The sequence below is a fragment of the Podarcis bocagei genome (assembly GCF_964188305.1).
Source record: "Podarcis bocagei genome assembly, chromosome: 5".
Taxonomy (NCBI): domain Eukaryota; kingdom Metazoa; phylum Chordata; class Lepidosauria; order Squamata; family Lacertidae; genus Podarcis; species Podarcis bocagei.
The window spans coordinates 31656603-31683232 of record NC_138129.1 but is presented as its reverse complement, the minus strand read 5'-3'; the positions used below and the strand labels follow the sequence as shown (position 1 = coordinate 31683232).

The window sequence follows — 26630 nt, the reverse complement described above, 5'->3', positions numbered from 1 at the left end:
ACAATACAGTTACTTCTGTTAAATGCAACTGAGAGCCATGGATTATGTATAATTCATAAGATCTACAGCACAACATGAAAATCTTTCTAACCTAGATTTGTCTATTTACTACTGCAAGAAAGTGCACTGTGTGTGTGTGTGTGTGTGTGTAAGAGAGAGAGAAATTTGTTAGAAGATATTTAAGAGTGCATGGTGTTTTGGCCAATGACTTTAACTGAGATGAGTAAGAGAGTAAAGCACAGATATTGCCGGTCTTTATCTGTGAGTACTATCCATTTCAGGCTTGAGGACAACAAAACTTCAACATTTTAATGAAAGAATTTGAAACTTTGGATTATTTAATCATGCACGAATATGTATTTGTTTCATATTATCAGATGCTTGCAATTTTATAAAGTAATGGAAGTTGCAGAGCAAAAGCTACATGGTCTGTTGGTTTTGTTTTTGTGGTATATTGAGTTTTCTAATACAGATTTGTTTTAAATTCTGAAGCTTTCCCCTTCCTACACTGATATGTGCCTTTAAACATTCATCACAGTTTCAGACTATTGCAATTGCGATATATTTGCATATGGTTTTATATAAACATTGTAAAATCTATAGTATGTCTATCCACAGCTGTCTGGGCTGTCAAATCTAATTTGAAAATTTCTTTCCGAAATGCAAGTATTTTCCAATTCATATCATTTTATTCATGTAACAACCATGGCTTCCAAAACACAAAGTGTTGTTTATTCTTGCAGGAAGAAATTTAAAATTTTCATTATTATCAAAGAACCAACTGCTAACATATAAGACATGTTGGATGACTTGGAATATATATTTAATACCAGTCTTTAAAGAAAAATAAATGAGTTTTGGAATTTTGTCTGGTTTTTTTTTACAAATATTGAAAAATGTCAGAAGTAAATCCATGGTGTTTTTTCTTCATCTGGAAAGTTGAAATATAAAGCATTACAACTTGTAATTAGCCATTAAAAGGGGTGAAAGCAAGAGATCTGTAGCAACTTTAGAGTAAAATGGAAAGTTACAGCATGACTACTTTGCCATAAACTTTGATCATAGGTAGGCCAAGGGGAAAACACTCCTCGGAGGAATTATTGCACATGTTGGGCAGGTGTTTTTGGCTGCAGTTAGTTGACTTGCTGTTAATGCATCACTTGCTGTTAATGCATCTTTTTACAAAAGTGCTGTTTCTAACAATCCTGGGGGAAAAGCAACACACAGAGAGTGATAGAGTGCTGTAATAGTTCTTCGTCAGTTTCTCTGATAAAGCAAATAACTTCAAGTTTGATTGATAAAGAGTCCAGAAGAGGTGATGAAAAGGAGCACATACAAAATACTGACCACTGCCACCAGGTGCTGCTGTTGTCACTGTTACCAGGATCTTAAAAAGAGAGAGAGGAAAGAAGAGAAAATGTTAAATATGTAACTAGCAACCAATATAAATATCCCACTGCTGTCAATTGCAATTTACATAGTCAGAATGGGCCAAATGGACTTGTGCAGTAAATCATCTTCGTGCTAAGAAAGTAGGATTGCAGTTGCAGTATCCCAGAGGCCCATGTTCAGCCTGTTTCCTTAAAAGATGTTACCATGGGCTCTAAAATGTCTCTTCCCCCAAAGTACATATATAGAACAATGTATGTGGATTTTTCTCTTACAATGATAAACATTGTCATTTTGCTCAATGCTGTAGAGAAGGTTAACAGGTGGTTCTTTCCTCAAAGGTTGCACAATTTGAATACACATTGCAAGGGGATTGTTTGCGTAGATGGGACAATAAGGGAATTCAGCAGCTCCTCCAGGTGAATGTTATGAATGAAGCAAAAGTTTCAATGGGGTTTGAATGGGAGAAAGGGGAATAGACAAAGATGTGTTTGGGATTGCTAACTCTGCCCTTCCTTAGTTGAGGTTTTAGAATGAAGCTTCTGCTTTCTGTAATTAAAGGAGAATGCTAGCTTGGAGGAGACTGATATTGTGAGGCCTAGTTATTGCTTCTCTTCTCTGCCCCCCCCCAAAAAAAACAGGGAATTTGACAGTGTGTGGTACTGATTTTCTGAGGTTTCCTCAGGAGCTCAAACACGAAAAAGGGTGGGATTTTGCCAAACAAGCTTTCAAGCTCCATGATTGAAATGTTTTTCCTTCCAGAGGAGTGGGTGGGCAGGGAAACTCTGCAGGAGGAAGGGTTGTGTAGTGTGTATTGTGTACCGGGTGTAGAAATAGAAGTGAAGGACATAGTATTTCATATCTCTGTGTTTTCATACCCCTGAACCAATAGGTGCTTCTGATATGGCCCTCGAGCTTTCTGTAGAAACACTGTTTAGCTCAAAGCATCTTGAAGTACTAATGTTTTGTGCATTTATTGAACACAATGTTGTCATCATGAGATTTCCTATTACATTTGTGCACTGCAGCAACAGTTTCTCTTTGCAGTCACTGAAATCCCTGTTATAAACCAGCATTACCGTTTTAATAGGATAGGGATGTTTGTAGTAGGGCTTGTCTAATGTCTACATGAATACCCAGTTAAACGCCATTTGCTGTGCTCTGGGGTATCGTCCAGTTGTTTGTTTGGAATTATCTGTTGAGAGCTGGCATAGTGTGGTGGCCAATAATGTAAGCCATGGTCCAAGAAGTTTGTTTATTTATGGCATTTATACCATTCCCTTTAGCCAAAAAGGCTGTTGGAATGGCTTGCAAAACTCAGTATTAAGTTCTTGTTCAAATGGTACCTTACCCATAAAGTCACTAAGTTGCCTTAGACAAGCAACTATTCTCTCAATCTTAGCACTCAGTATGCAATATACTGCAAACACTGCCAGTAATTCTAGCCTACCTTACAGGATTCTTGTGAGGATTACTGGGCTATGTGAAGTACTTTGAACACTGAAAAGTTGACATATAAATGCTATGTTCTTGTTATTAGGTCTCTATATATTGAGAGTGACCTTGAAAAAAGCAAAAATGTGATTAGCCTGCAAAATGTATACTAGTCCGCTTGTCCATACATTACAGTAGTAGCCAAAATATGTAAAAGAACTCACTCCTGATATAACAAAGCTTCCCCTCATATTTGTAACTGGAGGCAGTAGTAACTCACCACAGGAAACCAAGCAAGTTGCTGCTTATGGCCTGAATATTGGTTCTTACATTGGCACTCGGTACTTCCATGCCAGCTTATCTTGTAGCAAAATAATAGGCCTGACAATATTTTACCATTGCTTAAAGATTTGTGTTGGCTTCCAGCTGATTTCTGAGCCAATTGAAAGCACAGGTTCTGATCCATAAAGCTGTAATGGTCTGGGACCAGAGTATCTGCAGGACCACCTGTTTCCATACGAACCTGCCAATTTATTAAGATCTGCTGCTTTCCCCCCTTTAGAAGTGAAGTTGGAGGCTTCTGGGGATGCAGCCATCTCTGTGGTAGCACCTTGACTGTGGAGTTCCAACTCCAATATAATTACCGTATTTTTCCGTCTATAAGACGCCCTCATGCATAAGACACCCCCTATTTTGGGGGACTCAGATTTAAGAAAATGGCCTTGGTACTATCTGTGTATAAGATGCCCCCTAATTTTTGACATAATTTATTAGGAAAAAACCCTAGTCTTATAAATGGAAAAATACGGTAGCTACGTGCCAACACTTTGGACATTTAGATGTTGGAGTTAAAACTTTACTTTCCCCCCAGGCATTTGAGTTATCAACTTTTTGTGTGTGTTAAGGCTGACTCTTTTTTATTATCACAATTTAATTGGAGATCATTATCTTTCAATTTTGTTGTTGGAAAAAAATGTGTGTGTGTTATTATCTATTTAAAACAAATAGATACTCTTGCTACGTATAATTTGGATGTCTTGTTTCCTATGTGTAGATGATCTCAGTGTATTAACAATATCAGGTGTAAAGTGACCTTTATTCTTCCCAGGATGATCTGCTGTTTTATGCAAACTTTTAAGTTCCCAAAACTGTTGCTTTTGTGTGAAAGCTTAGGACTATAACTGGGGCTCTTTTTAGATTCTCTAACTCTTAATTGTGCATATTCCATATTGAAAGAAGTCCGCCTCCCAATATGTCAGATAAAAATTACAATATATATGAATTTACGTTAAATTTCTATCCCCTGTCGAGAAAAGATTCTCAAATGAATATGTTCAGAAAGTTAAAAGAAAAACAGCAGCTTCAAAAAGCCTTTTAGAAACAACCCCACAAATCTTATGACTGTGGCAAGCAAATTCTGCATCAGATACTTATGGTGAGTTTGAATGTTTATACAACAGAAAGGCCCAGTTCTAAATTCCTTACTCGGCCAAAGGTGCCATTGAAGAAAAGCAATATAGAAGGATTCCTGTGTGATTGAGGAATGCAGGGTCAGGGAATGGTGATAAATGTATTATTGCTTGTGCTCTGTTTTTTTTTTCTACAGAGAACTTGTAAAAGTAGACGTAAAGTCTCTGGTTTTTCAACTGTGTAGATGTAAACAGAGACTTTTTGTTCTTCATTACAGTTGTAGAAGTGAGTAGCTTTAATTACATTTTCAAAGTCCCTGATAAATACGCCAAGCTAAAATTTGCCTGAGAATAACCTTCTGAGAAGTTTCCCTTTTCTGGTTCCCGTCTGCAACTATTGGAGAATTCTAGCTCACACTCCCCAAATACCGGTATTAGATTCAATGGGCCTGGCAATATGGTGGGGAATTTTGAGCGCAACTGTGGATCCAACCTAATAATGTATTTAAGGAAGCAATGGGCTTGGCCCCTACTCCTTTCCATTCTTCTCTCTTAGCCCATTACTGCCTGCCATCCACCTATATAGCTCAGTCAGACACGATAGAGAATCTGGGGAGGGCATTTTTGTTCAGTCCTGCTGATTATGTGAAAAATCTGCGCACATTGAGTTGTATGTACCATGTGAAGCTTCCTCTGCAGGTATGTTGCACTGCTGTCTAAACAGGAATGAACTGTATCATAGGGCTTGCTTTGAAAACGAGTATGGCTAGAATAAATCCAACCTCTCTGTGTTACTTTTGTTTCATTGCATCATCAGCTTGGGCTGATCTTGGTGCCCAGCCTGGTTGGGCATGGTGCATGGGCAACACTTAGGTATACTGAGGTCACAAGGTGGGGTGGGGGTACTGGCAGTGTGCTCCTGTTGTGATTAAAAACTATCCATTTATTGTAAGAAATATTTTTTTTCTTATATTGAAAAATAAACGTGACTATGGTGGCTACTGGGATGCAGGTGGTGCTGTGGGTTAAACCACAGAACGTAGGACTTGCCGAACAGAAGGTTGGTGGTTCAAATCCCCCCATGGGGTGAGCTCCCGTTGCTCTGTCCCTGCTCCTGCCAACCTAGCAGTTCGAAAGCACATCAATATGCAAGTAGATAAATAGGTACCACTCCAGCGGGAAGGCAAACGGCATTTCCGTGCGCTGCTCTGGTTCGCCAGAAGCGGCTTAGTCATGCTGGCCACATGACCTGGAAGCTGTACACCGGCTCCCTCGGCCAATAAAGCGAGATGAGCGCCGCAACCCCAGAGTCGGTCATGACTGGACCTAATGGTCAGGGGTCCCTTTACCTTTACTTTATGGTGGCTACTGTCTCTACAGCAGGGGTCAGCAAGGTTTGTCTCGCCTGGGCCGGTTCACTCCAGTGGAGATCCCTCTGTGGTCCGGATTGCGTGTGCGCCCGCGATTTCTGGCATCTGCGTAGACGTGATTTCCAGCACTGCGGAAGCGAATCTCCACGCCACACTGTGCTGGTTTAGCGCAGTGCGCGGGGACTCGCTAAGCGGGTGGCTCAGTTCGGGGGCCGCTCGTGGGCTGGTTAAACGATCCCCATGGGCCGTTTGTGGCCCATGGGCCTTAGGTTGCTTACCCTACTGTACAGGATCAGAGGCAACTCCTCTGGAGCAGCAACAAAAGAGGCCTATTGCTTTCATGTCTTGCTTTTGGGCTTCCCTTAGACATTTGCTCGGTTGCTGTGGGAAACAAGATGCTGGGCCAGGCAGTTCTCGTTTGTTCTGATCCAACAGAGTTCATCTTACGTTCTTGTACTCTTCAAAGAATTCTAATGGTTTGGTACAAATTGTGGAAATTTAATTCATTCAGTATGTAGTATTTGACTACCAGTTAGGGGTGGATGGATTTTCCCTGCTCTGACTTGCAAGTTTTCTGCGGGTTGGCTGTGCCCAGAGTTTCACTCTGCCTGTCTTCCAATTGTTCATAGAGATTTTCTCTAATTAACTATGTACGGAATTGGCACGTGCATACTTCGTACTTGCTGCTGCTTTCTATTTCTCCTAGTCATTGTTTTATGTCCCTTCAGCAAAATCATGTGCATGAGTGACAGGGTGAATTAAAATTCTTTCTTTCTTTCTTTCTTTCTTTCTTTCTTTCTTTCTTTCTTTCTTTCTTTCTTGGATTTTGTGCACGATCATGTCAGCTTTCCTCAGCAGCTTCTATTTGGTCCAGTCTTTTAGTTGATCAACTTGCTGATTTACTTCAGTTCTCTGTTTAAAGCCCTCCCTAATTTGCTAGCACTTACGGTTCCCATTACCACTGTCATGTACTTGCAGATATTAAAATGTTACACACCTTGTTTTGTTCCTGAATTGTGATTGTGTGCGTAAGGCAATGGTGATGGGGAACTGATGATAGCTAGCAAGGTGGTCAGTTGAAAGACTGGGTGAAAGAAAAACTTAATGGGATTGTATGTATAACTGCATGATATTTTAATGCACATGAGTGATGGTGCGTGTGGCTTAGGGTAAAGGGAAAAGCTGCAATAAATTGAAGAAACAGAAAAGTATGGTGGGAGCAAATTGTGCATTCCCGGTGACTTTTACAAATTCAAGAAAACTAAGTTAAAAAGAATGTTTGAAAACAAATGCATTGCTGTTCTTCCACAACCAGCACAAGGTAAACGGGACTGATAAATCTAGTGGTAAATTCAGAAGGAGGGAATTTTGGCACCACCCATACACGACAATATATCCATATCCTAAAGGAAGAATCCCAGGAAGTCTTTAGAGCGTATGTTCTTAATCAGATTAAGTTGCTGATACATTTGTACGTACACAAGCAAAGGGCATATGATATGCCAAACCAATTTTTAAAACAGCTGTTACTTTAAAACTAATAATAATTTATAACCCTGTTTTTTCTATTCTCTGTTTTTAAAAAATTGTACATTTTTTCCATAGGCAAAAAGGATTTAGGCTGCAATCTTATACACACTTACCTGGGAGTAAATCCCATTGAATTCGCTGGTACTTATTTCTAAGTAGACATGAATAGGATAGATTGTGCTGCAAGTCACTAGAGTTCAGAGAGATGCTAAATCTTAGCAATATTTGTTGTTGTGTGTTTGTTTTTTAAAACAGAACTCATCAGAAATTGGTTTTGACCTATCGGTATAAGGGAGGGTCAATGTAATGAATAAATTTTTATGGAACATTCTGTTTTCTTTTGACTTTTACGTGCACAGTAAATTGCAGCAGTAAACACTTGCCTTTCCCCCTACTCTTCTTTTGCAGCTTTGGCATGCTGGGAGATAAAATATTTCCTTTTTCACTCTCCTGAGCCAACTCGGTTTTGAAGAAATGTAATTCTATTCTTCTGCTAATTTTGGTTTGAAAAGGGAATACAATTCCCTATATTTATTTATTTATTTAATTAATTTTGGGGGCCGCTCATTTGGTTTCTGATTTCGAATATTGCTAAATAGGGTAAAAACTTACCATTAAAAATATTTACATTCTGGAATTGTGTGAGTCACTTGATGCACCATCTCTGTTTCCTGCGGCATAAGCTTTGATGCTGTGCGCATTCCATCTGCATAATGGGAAGTGTTTGAAGCTCTCTTTTGCCAAAGGCTTTATTAAATCAGGGATTCAGAACTAAATAATGAATACCCATTCATTCATAGAAAATGTTGTTCTAGCTCCATGCGCAGAGAGAGGGGTTCTTCAGCGTAGTTACTTTTGGAATAATAGAGGTATTTTGAACACTGCTAGACAATATGGCTTCCATGGCCATTTCTAATTAATTCCCTTAAATGCACTAAAGTTGCTTGGACGTTTGATGAATAAGAAAAGAAGATTGTAGAAGAACAGATGGTAAATTTAAAAAGTTGCCTGTTTATTTTTATATGATATTTAAACCAAGTACGATGTGGGTGGCGCTGTGGGTTAAACCACAGAGCCTAGGACTTGCCGATCAGAAGGTCGGCAGTTTGAATCCCCGCGACGGGGTGAGCTCCTGTTGTTTGGTCCCTGCTGCTGCCAGCCTAGCAGTTCGAAAGCACGTCAAAGTGTAAGTAGATAAATAGGTACCGCTCCAGCGGGAAGGTAAATGGCGTTTCCGTGCGCTGCTCTGGTTCACCAGAAGCGGCTTAGTCATGCTGGCCACATGACCCGGAAGCTGTACGCCGGCTCCCTTGGCCAATAAAGCGAGATGAGCGCCGCAACCCCAGAGTCGGTCATGACTGGACCTAATGGTCAGGGGTCCCTTTACCTTTTAAAACCAAGTACGCATATATCTCTAGAACGTGTTCTGTGGCTTGTTGTGCAGAGAAGAGTAACTTGTTTAGCTTTGCGTGCTACATGGAAAAAATGAAACGAATCAGAAGACCAAGGCTAATCTGGGTATTTTAGATGCATGGGAGCAACATAACTTGCATATCATTCTCCTGATCTTGGTGGATGATGAAATTAGTGGACATGTTCTACTTATGCTCTACAGAAGTTTTGATATGATTTTGCTACTCATTTGAACAGTCTGAATCGACCTCTATAGAACCTTGAAATGTGGTCTTAAAAATGGAAAATCAGTTAAATCAGCCTAGACCTTGCCACTTCCATATTAGTTTTTGCCTTTGTAGCATTTCTGCAGCCATGAGGCCTTGAAACATACTTAAACATAACAACTAAACCTCAGACCCCAGGATTCTCTAAAGCACGTGTATGTTTCACTCTGGCACCTTGCCAAGGTGTTGGCGATGTTGTCCTGCACCTGGTAAAAGGTAAAGGGACCCCTGACCATTAGGTTCAGTCACTGACGACTCTGGGGTTGCGGTACTCATCTCGCTTTAATGGCCAAGGGAGCCGGTGTTTGTCAGCTTCCGCAGACAGTTCTTCCGGGTCATGTGGCCAGCATGACTAAGCTGCTTCTGGCGAAGCAGAGCAGCGCATGGAAATGCCATTTACCTTCCCGCCGGAGTGGTACCTATTCATCTACTTGCACTTTGATGTGCTTTCAAACTGCTAGGTTGGCAGGGGCCTGCACCTGGTACCTACCTCCATATGTGGTGGGAATGTGCAAAAATCCAGGCTTTCAGTACTCCCAGAAGTTAACAAAATAGGAGGGCCCATCACATGGCAAATCTATCACTGCCCCTTTTATATATCATCCCCTGACAACATCCCTATAGGGTATCACCAAGCACCAAAGCCCAGACCTGACATTCTTATGCTAAATTCAATGAACTTTCCAAGGCACGAAGGAACGTAATGTCAAAAGGCATAAATAAAATCTTCCACTTGCCGACCTAGATGCACTTGATGTGCAGGGAATAGATATGCCTTATTGACACACTCCATGGCAGACTGGCTGAGAACCGATAAGGAACTAAAGTAAAGGTAAAGGTAACCCTGCCCGTACGGGCCAGTCGTTTCTGACTCTAGGGTTGCGTGCTCATCTCGCTTAAGAGGCCGGGAGACAGCACCGTCTGAAGACACTTCCGGGTCACGTGGCCAGCATGACGAAGCTGCAGCTGGCGAGCCAGCACCAGCGCCGCACACGGAAACGCCGTTACCTTCCCGCTATAAAGCGGTACCTATTTATCTACTTGCATTTAAGGGTGCTTTCGAGCTGCTAGGTGGGCAGGAGCTGGGACTGAACAACGGGAGCTCACCCCGCCGCGGGGATTCGAACCGCCGACCATACGATCGGCAAGTCCTAGGCACTGAGGTTTTACCCACAGCGCCACCCGCGTCCCTGATAAGGAACTAGCCTACCCCTTAAAACTAGTTTCTTGGAACATTGCAGGCTAGAGGAACAAACTAGCTGACCTGGACTTCAAAAGGTGCTTGCAAACATTTGATATTGTATGCCTGCAGGAGACATGGCTAATGGAGATAAACTCTTTGAAACTTCAGAGCTTGGGAACAACCTGCTCACACCCTTGAGCAAATAGCCAGATTTAAAATCTAGGATTATGTATCGATAGAAAATCATCATGGAAACGCCATCTGGAAGCAATTAAGCTAATATTTGGTTGTTCTACTAGGTTCTTCCATTCAAAGGGCGAACAGTTAATCAACCCAGCTATTAAGATTTTTGTCTCTAAAATCATCACCCAAATGTTCTATGGGACTGAGATATGGGGAACTACTGGTGTCAAATATGAAATATGAGATCCTAGAAAATAATTTTTTGAGGCAGATTTTGGAGCTTCCCTTTGGGACACCAGAAGCCAACCTCAGAGCCAAGTTGGGCCTTCCCTTACGAGCAGACAGAATTGATCTAGCCTATCTGAGATACTGGCACAGGCTAAATGCCTTCGAGGATCATACTCTTACTAAGCTCTGCTGGTTAGAGCAACTAAGGACAGGGGGCTGTGCACAAAAAGTGCCAAGATAAATTTAGGGCTTATAATCTCCAAATGGAGAACTACTTGGCCCTTAGACCACATGACCTTAGAAATTGGAGTTTTGATCAGGATGCCAGCCAAGACAGAGCATCCATCATTGCTGCCCACTACTCTACTTGGTACCCCCAAATTAAGACCAATCACTCAAGGCCCCGTTACCTTGAAACTCTGACCTTCCCACAACTACGCAGGGCCTTTGTAGAACTAAGATTTCAACAGATGCCCTCAGCATATTTAGAGGGGAGATACCGGGGAATTCCCCATATGGATCACAAATGTATACATAGATGCAATCAGGTAGATGACAATACGCACTATCTGCTGATTTGCCCCCTGTATACAATGCCCAGGGGAAAAATTGTATTGCCAACTTTTAATTGGCTTCCTAGTCGATCCGTACAGGAAGCGACAGTTGAACTCCTAGCTGATAAACATCTATATATTACACACCAGTCAGCCAAATTTGCACTGGCAGCCAAGAAGCTCCATTCTAGCTATGTAAATGCACTCCAGTCTTATGTCTTAATGTTGTAAATTTCTTTTTAAGTTGTAAACTGCTACAGGTTATGTGTACGATTTTAGATGAAAGTTTCCCTTTATTCTCTGTCGTCCATTGTAAAGGCCTTTGGCTTTATACAATAAAAAATTGATTGATAGTACAAAATGGTCTGCGAAATAGCCCTTTTAGAGCGATTAACAAATAAGTCCATGATGGTCACACAGACAGATCAAGAAGGATGGCTTTACCCCAGTGTGGTTTGATTTTATAATATATGCTAGCATTCCACAGAATGAACAATCTCCCCCACTAGCCTTTAGTTTGATTTGGTTGATTTAAGCAGATGCCCAGCCCACCCCCCACAATTCCATTCATAGACACTTCACTTTGCTTTACCTCCAGCATAATAGGAAAATGATCACTAAATTAGTTTCAATACAATCGATACTTGCCTGATATAGTTGAGATGCTATGTTTGGACTAAATCAAGGATATCGGGCTGTACAAAGTTGAATGTTAACTGTTGATTTTGCTGTTCTCTTTTAATTTTGTTTGTAAATTAAGATGCACACACTGGCTATAGGTAATGAACCAGATGGCTAGGATGTTACAGTAAACCTAACATGCTTCACCTTGTCATATATGAATGGTACGAGCCTGCCATGGTCTGCTTATTTGTATTACTAATATTATCTGTATTTTCTTTTTTTAAAAAACAACCCGATAAAAAGTTAAACAAAAAAGAAATTAATAAAGAAGTTATATGCAGCCGACTTCTGCTGTAATGTAAACCTGAATTATCTGAATTACTGTTGGTAGTGCTAATTCTTGTTTATACTGGTACAGCATAGATCAGCATTTCTTTTGCATTCTGAAAAGCATTGCTGGTGGGAAAGCCTTTTTGCTTCCTATGTGCAAAGGCCATTCCATTGCCTTAGTTGTAGCCACATGAACATGGTTTCTGTTCAGGGGGCTGTTGTTGATGAATATGATGCTTTTGATCCATGCTGCTTTCTTTTTGCACTGTTTATTTTTATTAAACTCCATGTACTTTTAAAGACTTTTCTATAGTGAGATCTAGAGCCCATGCCTATTCAACCAATGCTTTTATTATGTGTCTGTATTAATCTACATAAAATGTGTGCACAGACCATTCTGAAACTATATTTAGATTATTCTAACAGTAGCATTTTATTGTGAACTCACTGGGAGGGCTAATGTGCATGGAATGAGTTTTTCTCTCCATTTACCTTTTGTATTCATCTTCTTACAAATAAAGCTCCAAATGTTTGTTGGGTTGGTTTTTTTAAAACCAGGGTTTGGATTATATCTTCTAGCATAAATGAAGCTTATAATTGTGTTTTCCTAACAGCTCTGCATTAAAAATAAGTTATTTTGCTGGTAATGGTGTTTTCCTAGAAATTTTTATATCTTGTTGATCATGCATTTGTTTCTATTGTGTATATTTTTGAGGTGTTCTTTATGTGATATTCCTTAAGCAGGACTGAAGTGTTGTTGTGATTCCAGGTTTCATACTCCATCAAATGATATCTGGGGATTTGGTATTCAGGCTTTCATTTTCTTTGTTTTCAGAATGCAACTTTTAATATAGCAATAATTCTGTGTTTTGGGATGCAGCACCTACTTTTCAGGAGCATACATGGTATCTAACAATGATTGTTTGGGGAACAACTATGCTGACATATCTTTAGTTACTTTCAATCATTCTGTGTTCTTCTGTTCTTAGAGAACTGGAGTATCTGGATTTGTAGGTAGCAGATTCCTTCTTTCCTACCCTCTTGAGTCTAGAAGGTTACCTGTGGACCATATCTGGCCCATCTAGTGTCACAGTCTCTGTTATTACTATCTCCTTATGTGCAGGCATCTTTTTCTGCTGTTCCTTGTGGCCGCTGGCCAGTTATTCTGATTGCCACATTTAATCTGCAGAATTTTAAAAGGTAGCCTTACATTTTTGTCCATTGGTTGGCCCATAACAAATTCAGATTTTCTGTCCTCTCCGCTTCCTAACCCACCACAACCCAAATAGTAACGGAAAAGAGACCCGCAAGGAGGAAATGAAGGGAAAAGGGAAGGAGATGAACGATAAAACAAAGTAACAGAGAACTGGAAGAGAGAGGCTTCCCATGCAATTGGAGCATTTTGCTTGGAATTGTATTGTTCATTGAGTCATTCCCAGATAGCCATAAGTATTCAAGGTTGGATACCATGCATATTTATCTGCACTTTCACAAGGACTACAAGCAACATGGTAGACAACAGCCAACAGAATAACTGCACCTGAGGCAACAGACAGGGGATGAGCTGGCTCTCTCCATAATTTGAGTAACACTCCTCTATTTCATTCGTCTCTCCCAATCCATTTGCTGGTAGAAAATTACAATTGTGCATGTGCATTCCTACCATAGAAAAATGCAATTGAGTTATGTCTCCTTGCCTTGCCCCAGAGTAAAGTAGACTTAAAAATGGACTAGGTACAGAAAGATGCCCATATTCTGGAGAATGGAGGGATGGGGCTAGCAAAAGAAAAAGGGGTTTATAAGGGTATGATTGCTTCATTGGTAGGTACTACAGGATTTCTGAATATACAGCTTCCATTAATCACTTTTTGGAACAATTGTTCACCTTCAAGGAGAAGACTTGTTCCAGTCCAGGTTTCTATTGTGACTTAAAAACATTTGCTTAGATTTTTAAAAATTTAGATACTGCTTGTCAGCTGCATGTAAAATTTGCATTCAGCTTGATGTTGGTGAGTGGTGAACTGATAGAGTGGACAAGCCCTTAAATTTTAAGCCTTAAAATCTGACATTAGTATTGGGGAGATTGATTGAAGAAATATTAAAACCACCTTTCCCCTTAATTGTTAAGTGTCCAGGGTTAAAAATTTCATTCATGCGCACCCCCTCCATTTATTATTGGTTTTCCAGTGTTTGTAAAGATGTGTGTTATTTTCCTTCAAAATAGGAATGGAGTCTGCCTAGCTTGCAGTCTAAATCTTCATATTGCATCGCAAACCACCCACAGCTATAACATTTTTCATAGATTGGATTACTTCTGCATATATAATTAAACTTTTAAAAGAGCTGCTGTATGATTTCATGTCAGCTTTATACATTATGTATCTATTAGGTAAATGCTAAATTAGGGTCCAGTCCAGTACCAGTAATTGTTGTTGTGAAGAGATTACTTGAAAATTGGTTTGCATAGCCCAGTACTGCAAGCTATTTCTGAGTAGCCTCATCAGAGGAAATCAGGTGACTTTTAGTCTGAGGTGGTTTCTTGACCTTTAATTATAGCTAGATCACAAGAAGGCTGGATTGTCTGAGTGCTCTATAAAAAACAAAGCTCTTTTTTCTCTGCTGCTTAAAAATACAGTCTTTCTTAGATATAAAAATAATAATAAGAAGAATAGTACAAGTGGAGACCTGCAACAAAATGCTGCAGTGTGTTGCTGTCAGCCAGCCATGCTCCTTCCCAAGATACTCCATTACATTGCCCTTCTCTCCCCTGCCCTCGTGCTTTTCCCCTATACCACGGGACGTGTATCACCTTCAATGGATTATTTTGGCTTTGTTGTCGTTTTTGGCCCTTCTTTAGAAGCATCCCCCAAAGGAAAGCTTTCCTCCCTAAATACTCCATTTCCCCTTTGGGTTTTCTGTTTTTCCCTTTCCTGTTTTAGGGTTCATTTCCCCCTCTCCTAAATATTTTTTTACTTCTGTTCACCTTTGTGCTCCCCCATGCTTATTGATACCTCCCCTTTGTGCATGAATGGTTTTATTTTGACTGCATGCAGATCTACACTTCATGCTTATGCTACTAGTCTGAATAGATGCAGAAAGCTGGCCTTCTCTTTTAATAGTTGCTTGAAATAGGAGTTCCAACCTTCTCCAGGGAATGACTGTAGCTCAGTAGCATGCTGAAGGTCCCAGGCTCAAATCCCCATCCCCTCCTGATAGAGCTGGGAAAGACTGTCTGTAACCTTGAGGAGCCAGTGCCAGTCAGTGTAGACCAAGTATCTTCAACCTTTTCAGACTTAGGACCCACTTTTAACCAAAACACACAGGGGACCCGTTTCTTAATCTATTATTACATAATTGCATGGTGGTAGTGCCCCTGTTGCAACCCACCTTGGATCAGGCTGTGACCCACCAGTAGAAGACCAGTGGTGTAGACAGTGCTGAGCTAGATGGTCTAGTGACTTAGTATAAGGCACCTTCCTCTATTCCTATATGTTTCTCCTTCTTGACCATGGAGAATCCTGGCTTGCTTTTATTGTGCTGTTTCCCAGAGCTGGATTTATATAACCCAAGGTGCTGGTATAAATTGTGCAGGTGTGCATTTGCAGGGCTGTATTTCTTTTTAATGGGAAGTCGTTGGGTGCCTCCCTCCCAATACAATATAAAAATGTTTCCCCTCTTGGGAAGAAAACTGGTGTCAGGAAAGAGATCTGGCTTAAGGGTCCTTTTAAGATTGAATTATTAATTCAACAAGTTCCACGCTCCAATCTCACACCGCTCCATCTGGTCAAAATCAGGCATGCCCCAGGGTTGTTTGCTGTTGTCTGGTTGCATAGTCCAGCTACTGCTATGTTAAAAAACTAAAAAACAACAACCCTCTCCTTTGCAGCTACTATCTTTTCATGAGTATATGAAGGTTTACAACCCCCCCCCCTTGCATTAACCTTATTTTTGTGAAGCAGACAAATACTAAAGTGAGGCAGGAAGGTCTATTATTGAAGTGATGAGTGCATCCTTAGTCCAAACCTGTTTTTCTACCCTCCAGAAGAATTCATTATCTTTCTGAAAGCTTCCATGGTTCTTTCTGCCTCTAGGTTATTGGGTTGTCAGGGTGAAGAAATATTGGTTTTAGTTCTGGTAGTGCTGCGGAAACTTGTTTTTATGTTTATGTACTTTATTAGTAAATGCAGATAAAAATGGATGAAGCATATAGGAAAGAAGTACTCAGTGCTCCACAGGCATAGTTCCTTCTGGAGTTTGCAGTCTAGGAGTTGGGAACCTTTTTCATCAGGGACACATTGCTGCTTAGGCAAACCTTCTGGGGACACATACCGGTGGGGGTGGGGGTGGGGGTCAGAGGTGAAAGAGGGTAGAGCAAAGTATTTGACTCTGCATTAAAAAATAAGCAGTAGACAAAAACCAAAACAGACATGAACATCTTCCTATTAGACATATCAGACATCAGAGTCATTATGTTGTATTTGAACAGTTCCAGCCATGCAAAACCACATTCAGCCCCAGCTCTACATGTGGAACAACTTGTAACCTGTATGGGGGATGCACACCCACATGCTTATCAACAGACAGAAGTCCAGTCTGGTGGTGGTAGGGTTTTTGGATGAGCATTGTGATGCAAGCAGCTGCAAATCAAGGTCCCACACCAAAAGGTTATGGATACAGAATTTCAGAAGACATTCTTCCCTCCCCGAAATTATTAGTATATATGGAAAACAGCACAGAGACTTGTGATACCTTAAAGGTCCACATATTTAAAGTGTGATATGTATGCATTTGCTGAAGAGGACTGTCTCTAGCCCAGGGGTCGGCAAACTTTTTCAGCAGGGGGCCGGTCCACTGTCCCTCAGACCTTATGGGGGGCTGGACTATATTTTGTTGAAAAAAATGAATGAATTTCTATGCCCCACAAATAACCCAGAGATTCATTCTAAATAAAAGGACACATTCTACTCATGTAAAAACACACTGATTCCCGGACCGTCTGTGGGCCAGATTTAGAAGGCGATTGGGCCGAATCCGGCCCCTGGTCCTTAGTTTGCCTACCCATGCATGCTCTAGCCCCTCAAAGCCTATGCCACTATAAAGCTGTTAGGTTTTAATACTGTAGAATTGTTGCTTTTACTTAAACAAATGAGCATGGCTACTACCCTGATGGATTTTTTTTTTCCTGTTTAGAAGGCTTTTCTTTCTGTGAAATAGTAAATAAACAGAGGAATGTGAAGATTTTGACTTAGTACTGATGTGCCAATTTTAACAGAGCTGCTCTGGCATGTAATGATCTCATATAGTATATGTTTCCTTGGGTGTCCCATGGGATTTTGATATGTAGCCCTATTGTCTACAGGGTGAGGTACTTAAGATCTCATAATCTCAGAAAAAGAAATGCTGACAATATGGAAATGATTATAATTTAATGAAAACATTTTGGGAAAGATCGTTGTCAAGTGTAAGAATGAAGCTCAGTTGAATTTATCTTTGCCTGCCTGTACTTTGAGATGACTCAAAGTGTTTCATTGTGGGAGGGGGTTAGGTGGGTGGCAAAACAGAAATATGCAATAAAACCTCCAGTTATAACTACTCCAAGTTTGGTTGAACATACTTTTTGTAAACCTAAATTTCAATTGGATTACTGTCTGCACCTATTTGGATGGCATATGTCAGCTTATATGTGTAAATTAAGATATTTGTAGTGATGTTTATTGAATGTTCATTGTGAGCTGAAAAGTATTTTACTTTCTTTGCCCCCTCTTTTTCCTCATTTATAAATTAGTAGTAGTAGTAGTAGTAGTAATAATAATAATAATAAACCTTCAATTGCCATTTGAAAAGGAAGAATAAAATACTCTCCTTTACCTCTTAAAAACTGATTTCCCACAAGAGGTTGTTGTCACTGTTGGATGGTATTGCCTTAATGATAATATAGTCTGCTGCCTACAAAAGCAAGTGTTAGAATGTAAAATGAAGATATTAAACTTTGAGAAGCAGCAGTGCCTGGCAAAACTCAGGACTGATAATAAAAGGTGTTGGTTTGAAGATCAAACAGCACAATAATATATATATGTGTGTGTGTGTGTGTGTGTGTGTGTGTGTGTCCAAAATTCGTCATTTTATGAACTCTGAAACTACCCAGTGAGATTATTCAGCCTTCAGTTCCCTCTAGCAGCTGCATAGCAGTGACATGTTGCTTTTGAACCTGACAAATTATTTAAAACCAAGGGCAAGATTGACTGGGTGCCAAGAAAACTAAAGCTGTGCTTTCACTAGATGGTACAAGTTTTTATGCCCAGAGGGGAGAAAAAAAGAGTCTTCAGTTTACTTTAAGACTGAATAGTCTAACACTGCATTTTCTATTAATTTAATTGACATCCTGTGTTCCGACTTCAAGGTGGCAAATTAATTGTGGGAGACCATCTGTTTGAAAATTGGGTATGTATACCACTGCCTGGCAGTACTGCGTGTAGTGGCTTTCCAATATCCAATTTAAATCAGATGGAAATGTTGGCCTTTTGAGAATTATTATCAATCAATATTTCATTTTGGTAATGGGCTCTGAGGAGGAAGAGAAGTATAATCTTTGCAGCTGCTTCAAGCCTACAACTTTTTTTTAAAAAAACAAAAATTCGTTGCCATTATAATGCCTGCAATTTGGCCTCCTTTTCCTCACTCTGAGAAAGACAGCCAGAAAGTATATGAATAACACTAGTGAAGTTTTTCTTCTTTAATGTTTATCTTTATTGGAAATCAGAGATTCAGATATGGTACTTAATCTGATTACTTGTGGGTGTTGCATCCTAATCAGAGCTCTGTACTGGTCAGTGACTTGTTCACTGAAAAGAGATTTTATTTTTGCACTCATTCTTCTAACTAAAGTTGTAACACAAAACTTGGGCTTGTGATTATTGAGCTCTGCTTCTCTCTGTGTTATCCCCATCTTCTTCTATTTCCATGAGACTTCTCTACTGGATACATAGCTTTGTATACTTATGCATTTCTACAAAAGATCATGGCTGTTGAGTCCTGCATACATTTTCCTTGTTTTTGAAGTTGCTCCATTAGGATTGTTTGTCTGGACTAGCTGGGAATAACTGCTAAATTTGGAGCGAGAGTGCCTGAAATGTGGGAGTGGGGCCATTAAAAAGCCAACGACCCTCTCTCTCTGAGATAATGACAACTATATAATTCATGAGAATGATGTTTGCTCTGCAAGCTTACTTATGAATGAGCCCTCTCAGGTTCTTTTTTCCCTTTAGACACAGATCTGAAGAGTAAAGTTTAAATCAAGAGAAATGATAGCCATAAGTAAAATAGATCAACACAAATTGCCTTCATTGTGATTCATCTTGTATTTCAAAATTATCTTTAGAACGATTCTCAACTGCTCAGTCAAAAATCAACTTTTGAAAGTTAGAGCTGTGAGCTAACAGTTGTGTGACTTTTTTCTAATGGAATGGGGCAGTCAGATCTGCTTCCTCATATACCAGCTTGCCTCAGATGTGCCTTTGCACCTGATGGTTCCATTACTTCAGACTGTACTACCCTCGACTCCATCAGAGCTTCAGCAAGCCTCTTCACTGCATAAGCTGTTTGATTTCTGAATAGTTCTATTTAAGACAGCTGGGCCTCTGAGTATTGTCGTCAGTGAGAGTTTTTAGATTTGGACAGTATGACGATCCATGGATATTCATACTCATATCTTTGAACTTGATTGGTTGCTGACTCTGTAGAGTATATTTTGGAGTAACGGCTTGACAACACCCTGCCTTTGCTCATCAAGTTTTGCATCACTGATACTAAAACAGTGTGTTAATACAGATGCTGAATGGCTGACTATACATCCATAACTCAGAAGGGAGACAGTTCGTTCAAGCTGCAATCCAAACCCCCAATCTGTTGTGCTGGAGGAGGTAGTGTCCCTCTACCCAGCCCTAGAATGCTCCACTAGCACCAACCTGGTGCCAAACTCACCATGCCACCCACCTATGGGATTCTCACTGGTAGAAAGTCCCAAAACAGGAGGCTCCATGGAGGGGCTAAGCTAGCCACTCTGCCAACACATGACAGCATTGGGCCAGGTTGATATTTCACCTTCAGGCTGGGGTAGCACAGAGCAGGGTTTTGCCTGTCCCTCATTTTCTGCCCTGGCTGGCATAATTGATGGAGCTACAGATGTGGCAGCTATGCTGCTCCGTCAAGCCTCACTGCTGCCTAGCTGAGGTTAGAATTGCTCTGCCCCTTAAAAACAATGGGATAGCTATTGGCAAAGGTTAGCAAATACAGTAGTTCCATCAGCTCAAAGCTGTACCATCTAGCTCTCTACAAGCTGATTTCACTTGAAGCTTTAATGATGGGGGTTATTTTATTAGCTAGCTTTCCTGACACCAAAAAATCTGTATCTAATTTTTTAAAAACAAAGATGTTTGGAGAGCCACCCTTGCAAGTATAATTAGTCCCATTTGTGTCTTATTTAGCAGTTATGATTTGGCCAAATAGGCTGGCCAATAGAGCTTCGAGAGCTGCTGTGGTGTAATCGAAGGGGACCATTCTCTACCCTGTGTTTGCCAAGCTTGGCCCCCCTGGGCTGTGTGCAGTTTGCCAGCTGTGTAATTGGCCTGCCAGATGCTTGATAAACCACGTGTCTGCAGCCTTTCTGGGGCAAAAAAGAAACAGAGACTTAATCAAGCGCCTGGTGGGCTACAATGTATGTGTACCGTGCTGTGCAAGGCCTGGCAGCTATAAATTTGACAGGTCTGTCCCCAATCCCATTTATACCCATTTGAAGGAAAATCTGTTCCTTAGTTTTTGTGTCAGATTTGGATTCCCAGTGCCTTTGCCTATGTAAATAGAAGACCAAATCCTATTATTCACATCACATTGTACACAAGGAAATTTTTTTGCAAAGATTAAGCTAGACTATACCTATGGAGGAAGTGCTGGCCTTTGCTTGTGTTCCCCATAAGTGATAAACTTAAGGATGACAGTCAGGGAAGTTGGGTTGCATGATGAAAGTGTAAACATTATATACCAAGGAATAAAAGTTCCAGAGTTTTCAGAGGAGGAAGAAGAAGAGTTTGGATTTGATATCCTGCTTTATCACTACCCTAAGGAGTCTCAAAGCGGCTAACATTCTCCTTTCCCTTCCTCCCCCACAAGAAACACTCTGTGAGGTGAGTGAGGCTGAGAGACTTCAAAGAAGTGTGACTGGCCCAAGGTCACCCAGCAGCTGCATGTGGAGGAGCGGAGATGCGAACCCGGTTCACCAGATTATGAGTCCACTGCTCTTAACCACTACACCACACTGGCTCTCAGAGTGCAGTGTCTTTTAATTTTTTTAATTTTTTTTAAGAAAGAAGCCTAATGTATTTCAGGCATCTATATTTTAGGCCTTCTTAGGGGTCAGAATGCAAAATTGAAACAAACTGCAGAGCTCTCTGATAATACAAGAATTTCTTTTTCTTTATTGTTGATTGATTCCCTTTTGGGTCTATTTTTGGATGCTGAGTGTTTCTTTCTGCCCCTTTAATAAATTTTAGATTATACGATAGATTTTCAATCAATATATCCTCTCCACAGACACCTCTGTGATGATGTTGGCATTAAAATATCCTGTTCTTTTTCAAAAAAAAAAAAAAAAAGAAAGGAGACCAGATCGTGTCAAAGATATCTTTTTTGGAGATGCCTTTGATTAGTCGCCAATGGTATATGAGGCGTTCTGATAGAGCAATGCTCCAGTTGTTATTAACCCAAGCCTCTATTGGTATATTAGAAGTTTCCTTCCATTATTGGGAAATAACTAGTCAAGCTGCTGTGAAAAGGAAGGAAATAAATTATTAGATTTAAGGGTAGAATTTGGGGTCTAATCTAATGATAATAAGGCAAGTGCCAAATTAGGAGGGATAGATTGTTTAGTGATTTTGGAGGTCAGATTAAAAACTTTAACTCAAAAGGTGGGGACCATGGTACACTCCCACCAAACATGAATATAGAAACCTAGTTCTCCACTCCCCTCCCCCAACATAATGGTGAGCTTAAAGGATTTATCTTTGCAAGGCATGTGGGGGTCCAGTGCCACCAAAAGATAATTTTAAGGGAAATTTCCTGGAGGCGAGTTGAAATTGTTTTTAAAGATGGATTTCGCAGTATTGATTCTCATGCTTTTTCACTTATTGAAATTCCTTCAGTCTTAAGCATCAGGAAAATGGTTGTTCTTTGCCTACAAAAGGTTCCAAACTCTGGCATCTCCCAGTTGAAATTATTGTGGGTAGCGGTGCTGGAAAAGGCCTATTGGAGAACCTGTGCCAGTCAGAAGGATTTTGGACTAGATGTTGTCTGACTCAGTACAATATGTTTACATGTGATATGATCCACTTTGAAGTCAGTTACAACACACTTGCTAAAAGGATTCCAGCAAAAGTTGGCTACTGCTGTTGTGTTCCATGCTTTCTATCCTTTGATGTATTACATTTTCCATGACAGAAAGAGCTGCTAATTAGTGCTAGAATCAGGTGCAGTTATCCTGAAAGCAATGCGAATTTACAAGTGTTGAAAACTAGGATTAAACTTGATTGCTTCGACTTCTAGGGTTTCTGAACACTGGATTTAAATGGGAAGGCTATGTCACAATGGAGTTACAGGTTCTATTCAAGTTGCACTAGGTGGATGTTTGTGATTTTTTAATATATATTTTACACACACACACACACACACACACACACACTTATTCAAAGTTATACAAAAATACATGCCCATTACAAAGTATCTTTTTATAATATATGGAAATAAAACAGCTACTTAGTTTGTGATTGTGATCAGAATCTAGCCAAAATGATTTCAATTTGGAAAAAGGATGAGAAGCTTCGTGATTTTTCAAGGCAGAATATGAATGTTCTTTTAAAGCACTTCTTGCTGTATAATTTATAAATAATGCTATTTTTAGATAGTCATTATAATTTGTCTTTCCTAGAACATGGAAAAGGCAGTTTGGAATTGAGCATAGTTTGCTGGGAGGAATTTTCTGTTGTACAGTACTGTTATTGTGGAGATCTTTTGCAGGTAGTCTTCAGAATTGGTATTGCTGTTTTTAAAATCCTTTGCAAATAGATATACTCTCTTGCAGAAGGGGAGCTGGAAATGGTCTTTGGGAGTATATTTATTATTCACTTTTGTCACTGGTGTTGTTTCCTTTATAATGAGTATAGCCATTATATCTGCTTGTTAATATTAATAATCTGAGGCAAGAAAAATAATGGCATTGTAATTCTCCCTACTAGTGAATCTTGCTTTAATGCACTTTGGGTTGTTATTATTATTTGAGTGCGGAGCTCATTTGTTCTCTGGAGCAAATACAAAACCCCATCAAACATAATGCTAGGAACTGACAGTTTGGTTAGGATTAACATTAAAAGCAGATCTCTAGAGGCCAAGTGGAATTTTTTTGTCCTTTCTGGTTTCCACACTCTGTTCCTCATCACATTCCCCACTCACTGAGCAATGGAAGGTGGTATATTATATGCTCCTCGGTGTAGGTACATTTTCATGCATACCCAGAATTAACCAGGTATGTCTGCAGGGAAGCCTGCAGCCTTTCCTGCTTCTCCTGTTACCTCCTTTATATATGGATGCAGTGGTCTCCTGGGAAAAAACTTCCAAGTTTGGACTTCACATCATCACATTTTGCCATGGATTCTTTGTCACTTTCATTTTGGAGAAACAAAGATTTCCACGAAATGGTGCAGTGGGCAAATTTTGTGAGCCTCAAATATTTACTATCTGACAGCTGCGTATGCTGTACATTTGTGAAATTGCCCAAATAGCTTTTGGAGAGACACTTCTGTGAGTAACTCCACATATGAGTTGCTCACAAAGTTCAGCACAAAAGATTTTCAGACTTGTTTCTGATGCTAAATTAATGGGGAACCAGCATCATGAGAAGATGAACTGAGTATGAGTAAAAAGCCCATTTGGCTGTGCTAACCGTTAAGCATGCAATCATATGGTCTAATAAACATTTCTTAAATCGCCTTGTGGTAGCTATTAATTTATAGTCCAAGCCAGATACAATTTTAATTTATGTTTTCGAATTCCATGCTTGGGACTGGACATAGTTCTGTCTTAACAAAAGCAGCCTTGGGGCCTCTACTTTTTTTCTTCCTGTGCTGTGTTCCTTCTTAAAATCACCCACTGAAGCTGCTATTTTACCTGATTTTTAAACTTGATCCCTTTATAGCATTTTCATTCCGATAAATGAATGGTTCAGGCACTCTGCTTTTTTTGGGGGGGGGGGTTTAAAATCATTAGCATTGTTATTATTTACTAAATTTCTATATCGCCCTTCATCCAAAGATCACAGGGTGGTTTACAATATAAAAACACAAAATCTATACCATAATAACAAACAAACAAAAATACCCCGCAAATACAGTTTAAAAGGCCATAGATTGTTTAATTAGCTAAAGGTCCAAAAGGAATGTTTTTGCTTGGTGCCTAAATATATGCAATGAAGGCTCCAGGTGAGCTTTCCTAGAGAGAGCATTCCAGAAACAGAGAGAAAGAAAAATTCTATAGACCACAGCAACTCCCTTTCTCCTACCTTCAGGTTTTCCTGATGCTGCACTGAGTACCCAGGTTGACACAGCTGGAGGAGACCAACTTCACCTGCTCACCCACCCAGGTCTCAGTGATATAGACCAGATTGCCTTCCTCCTCCATAATCGGATAATGGATGAGGGAGGTCTTACTCAGAGTCTACCTGGCATTCAGCAACAGCAACTGCAGACCCAAAGGGCTGGCTGATAGGACAACCACAATTCCCCAGGTTAGAGGAATTGCACATGGCACAGTCACTAACTACCTGACCTCCCCAATTCCTGAACCACTGTGACTGAGCACCCCTGCTCTCCCCCCAGACACATCTCCTCTCCCCACAATAAAACCAAACAACAACAGACCCCACACAAATTAAGAAGAATTAAAACAATTGTAGCAGCAGCTGTGTCTCTACTGCACCTGCAGCCAGGAGATGTAAATTGTCTGCAAGTACAAAGGTCATAATACTGCTGCATCGCTCCAAACTCTAGACTCCTAAAATCTGGCAAAACTTCGATGCAGGCACCAACTCAGTGCTCAAAGCATGACTCATATACAGGCAGTAATTCCTTCCCCAAAGCCAAAGCAAACCGCATGGATGCTTGAACCTTTGTTTCCTTTGTCTTAGTCTGATTTTAACTCATAGCCATCATCTGATGCCTCTAAAAGTATATCTTTAAAGTTGCTTATCAAGTAAAATAAACAAATAGCCTGGATTTCTTTCCCCATACATTATTTGTAACCATGAGCAGTGAAGTAGGAAACTGATGTTGATATGTTAAAAAATGAAACAAGAACCCACACAGGCATGCATTTGGCTTCGTTACCGAAATGTATGTAGTGTGAGCCACCATAGGAATGCAAACAACTGTAATGCATAATCTAATAAGCCTCTCTTGTGTTGCTTTCTGGAGATTATTTTGTATCCATCTAGCTGCCCCAAACATGAATATGGTGCAGGAGAACTATAATTTATGGTTTTGGTCCTAGGCAAGGGTTTCAGCTGTGGTACACAATGGGGCAAATGTTGTTGATATTATTAGTATTGTACTCATTAATTACCCACCCTTCACTCTAAGGTTCCAGGATGGGTTCCAGCCATTTGAAATACAACATTATAAACAAAATATTAGAAAGAATACTAATATTAGAATCAAGCCAGCCATTTTAACTAATGGAAAATCTGCAAAAGAAGACACAGGCTTGTATTACCGTAAATCTCTCCTCTGTCATCCATCATTTCATCTGTTGACTTTACTTCTCCTTCCCACACAAAAGTTGATGGGCAGAAGGAAACTTAATCTCATGTGTGAAGCTGGCCCTCCTTTTGTTTGTGAAAGGAGAAGGAGCTCAGAAGGTTCCTGAATGGGGACAACACAGCAACTCAGGAGGGAGACTCTCTCCTCAAAAGAAAGATATTATGGGCAACCAAAGGGCCCACAGCTTCTGCTGAACCCATGGTGCACTGGGTGGAATAAGTCTTGCAGTGCATCTCAACAACCTATTTCTTTTTTTAGGGAGGCCTCCATTACTTTTTCATGGCTGTAGACCTATTTATGCAAAAGCATACATGGAGGGGAAATATTTTTAATTATTTTCCATGAATCATGCTAAGCTACCTTAAAATCTTATAAATCTGCGAAAGACTGAATAATTTGCTTTTTGACAATTAGCTTGTACCTGCCTCTTACAAGAGACCTGAATTTTTTTTTAAACAACCTTGTTGATTCCATACCTTTTGCGGCACTGCCTTGATGAATCTGTGTGACTGTATTGCGGCACTCTTAAGCAAATCAGTTCTGTACATTACTTAAGTGCTAAATTAAATTTTTTAAAGTGTGCCATCTACAGGGAAAGCAAACTGAAACATTAAATAGCTTTTCAATCATGTGTCTTATTTTATAAAGTGTTTAGTTCACAGATGACTCATAACTTGCAAGGCTCTGACACTGGGTATCATAATATTTTGATATTAAGCTGCAGAAACCCATTGCATTATCAACTTAGCTCTGTAGAATAGAGGAGGCAGCAGCTGAGGCATAAAAACCAAGGCTTCAGTATGACAGAACTAAAATTGGACTTGGCAATTACCACATGGCATGATTCACAGTATTGTGAAG

General features: G+C 40.1%; 1 protein-coding gene across 7 annotated transcripts in view; it reads left to right on the top strand.

Moving 5' to 3' along the window:
* TOX2 (TOX high mobility group box family member 2) overlaps positions 1-26630 on the top strand; it is a 265849-nt gene that overhangs the window by 47378 nt on the left and 191841 nt on the right. The window lies entirely within an intron of this gene.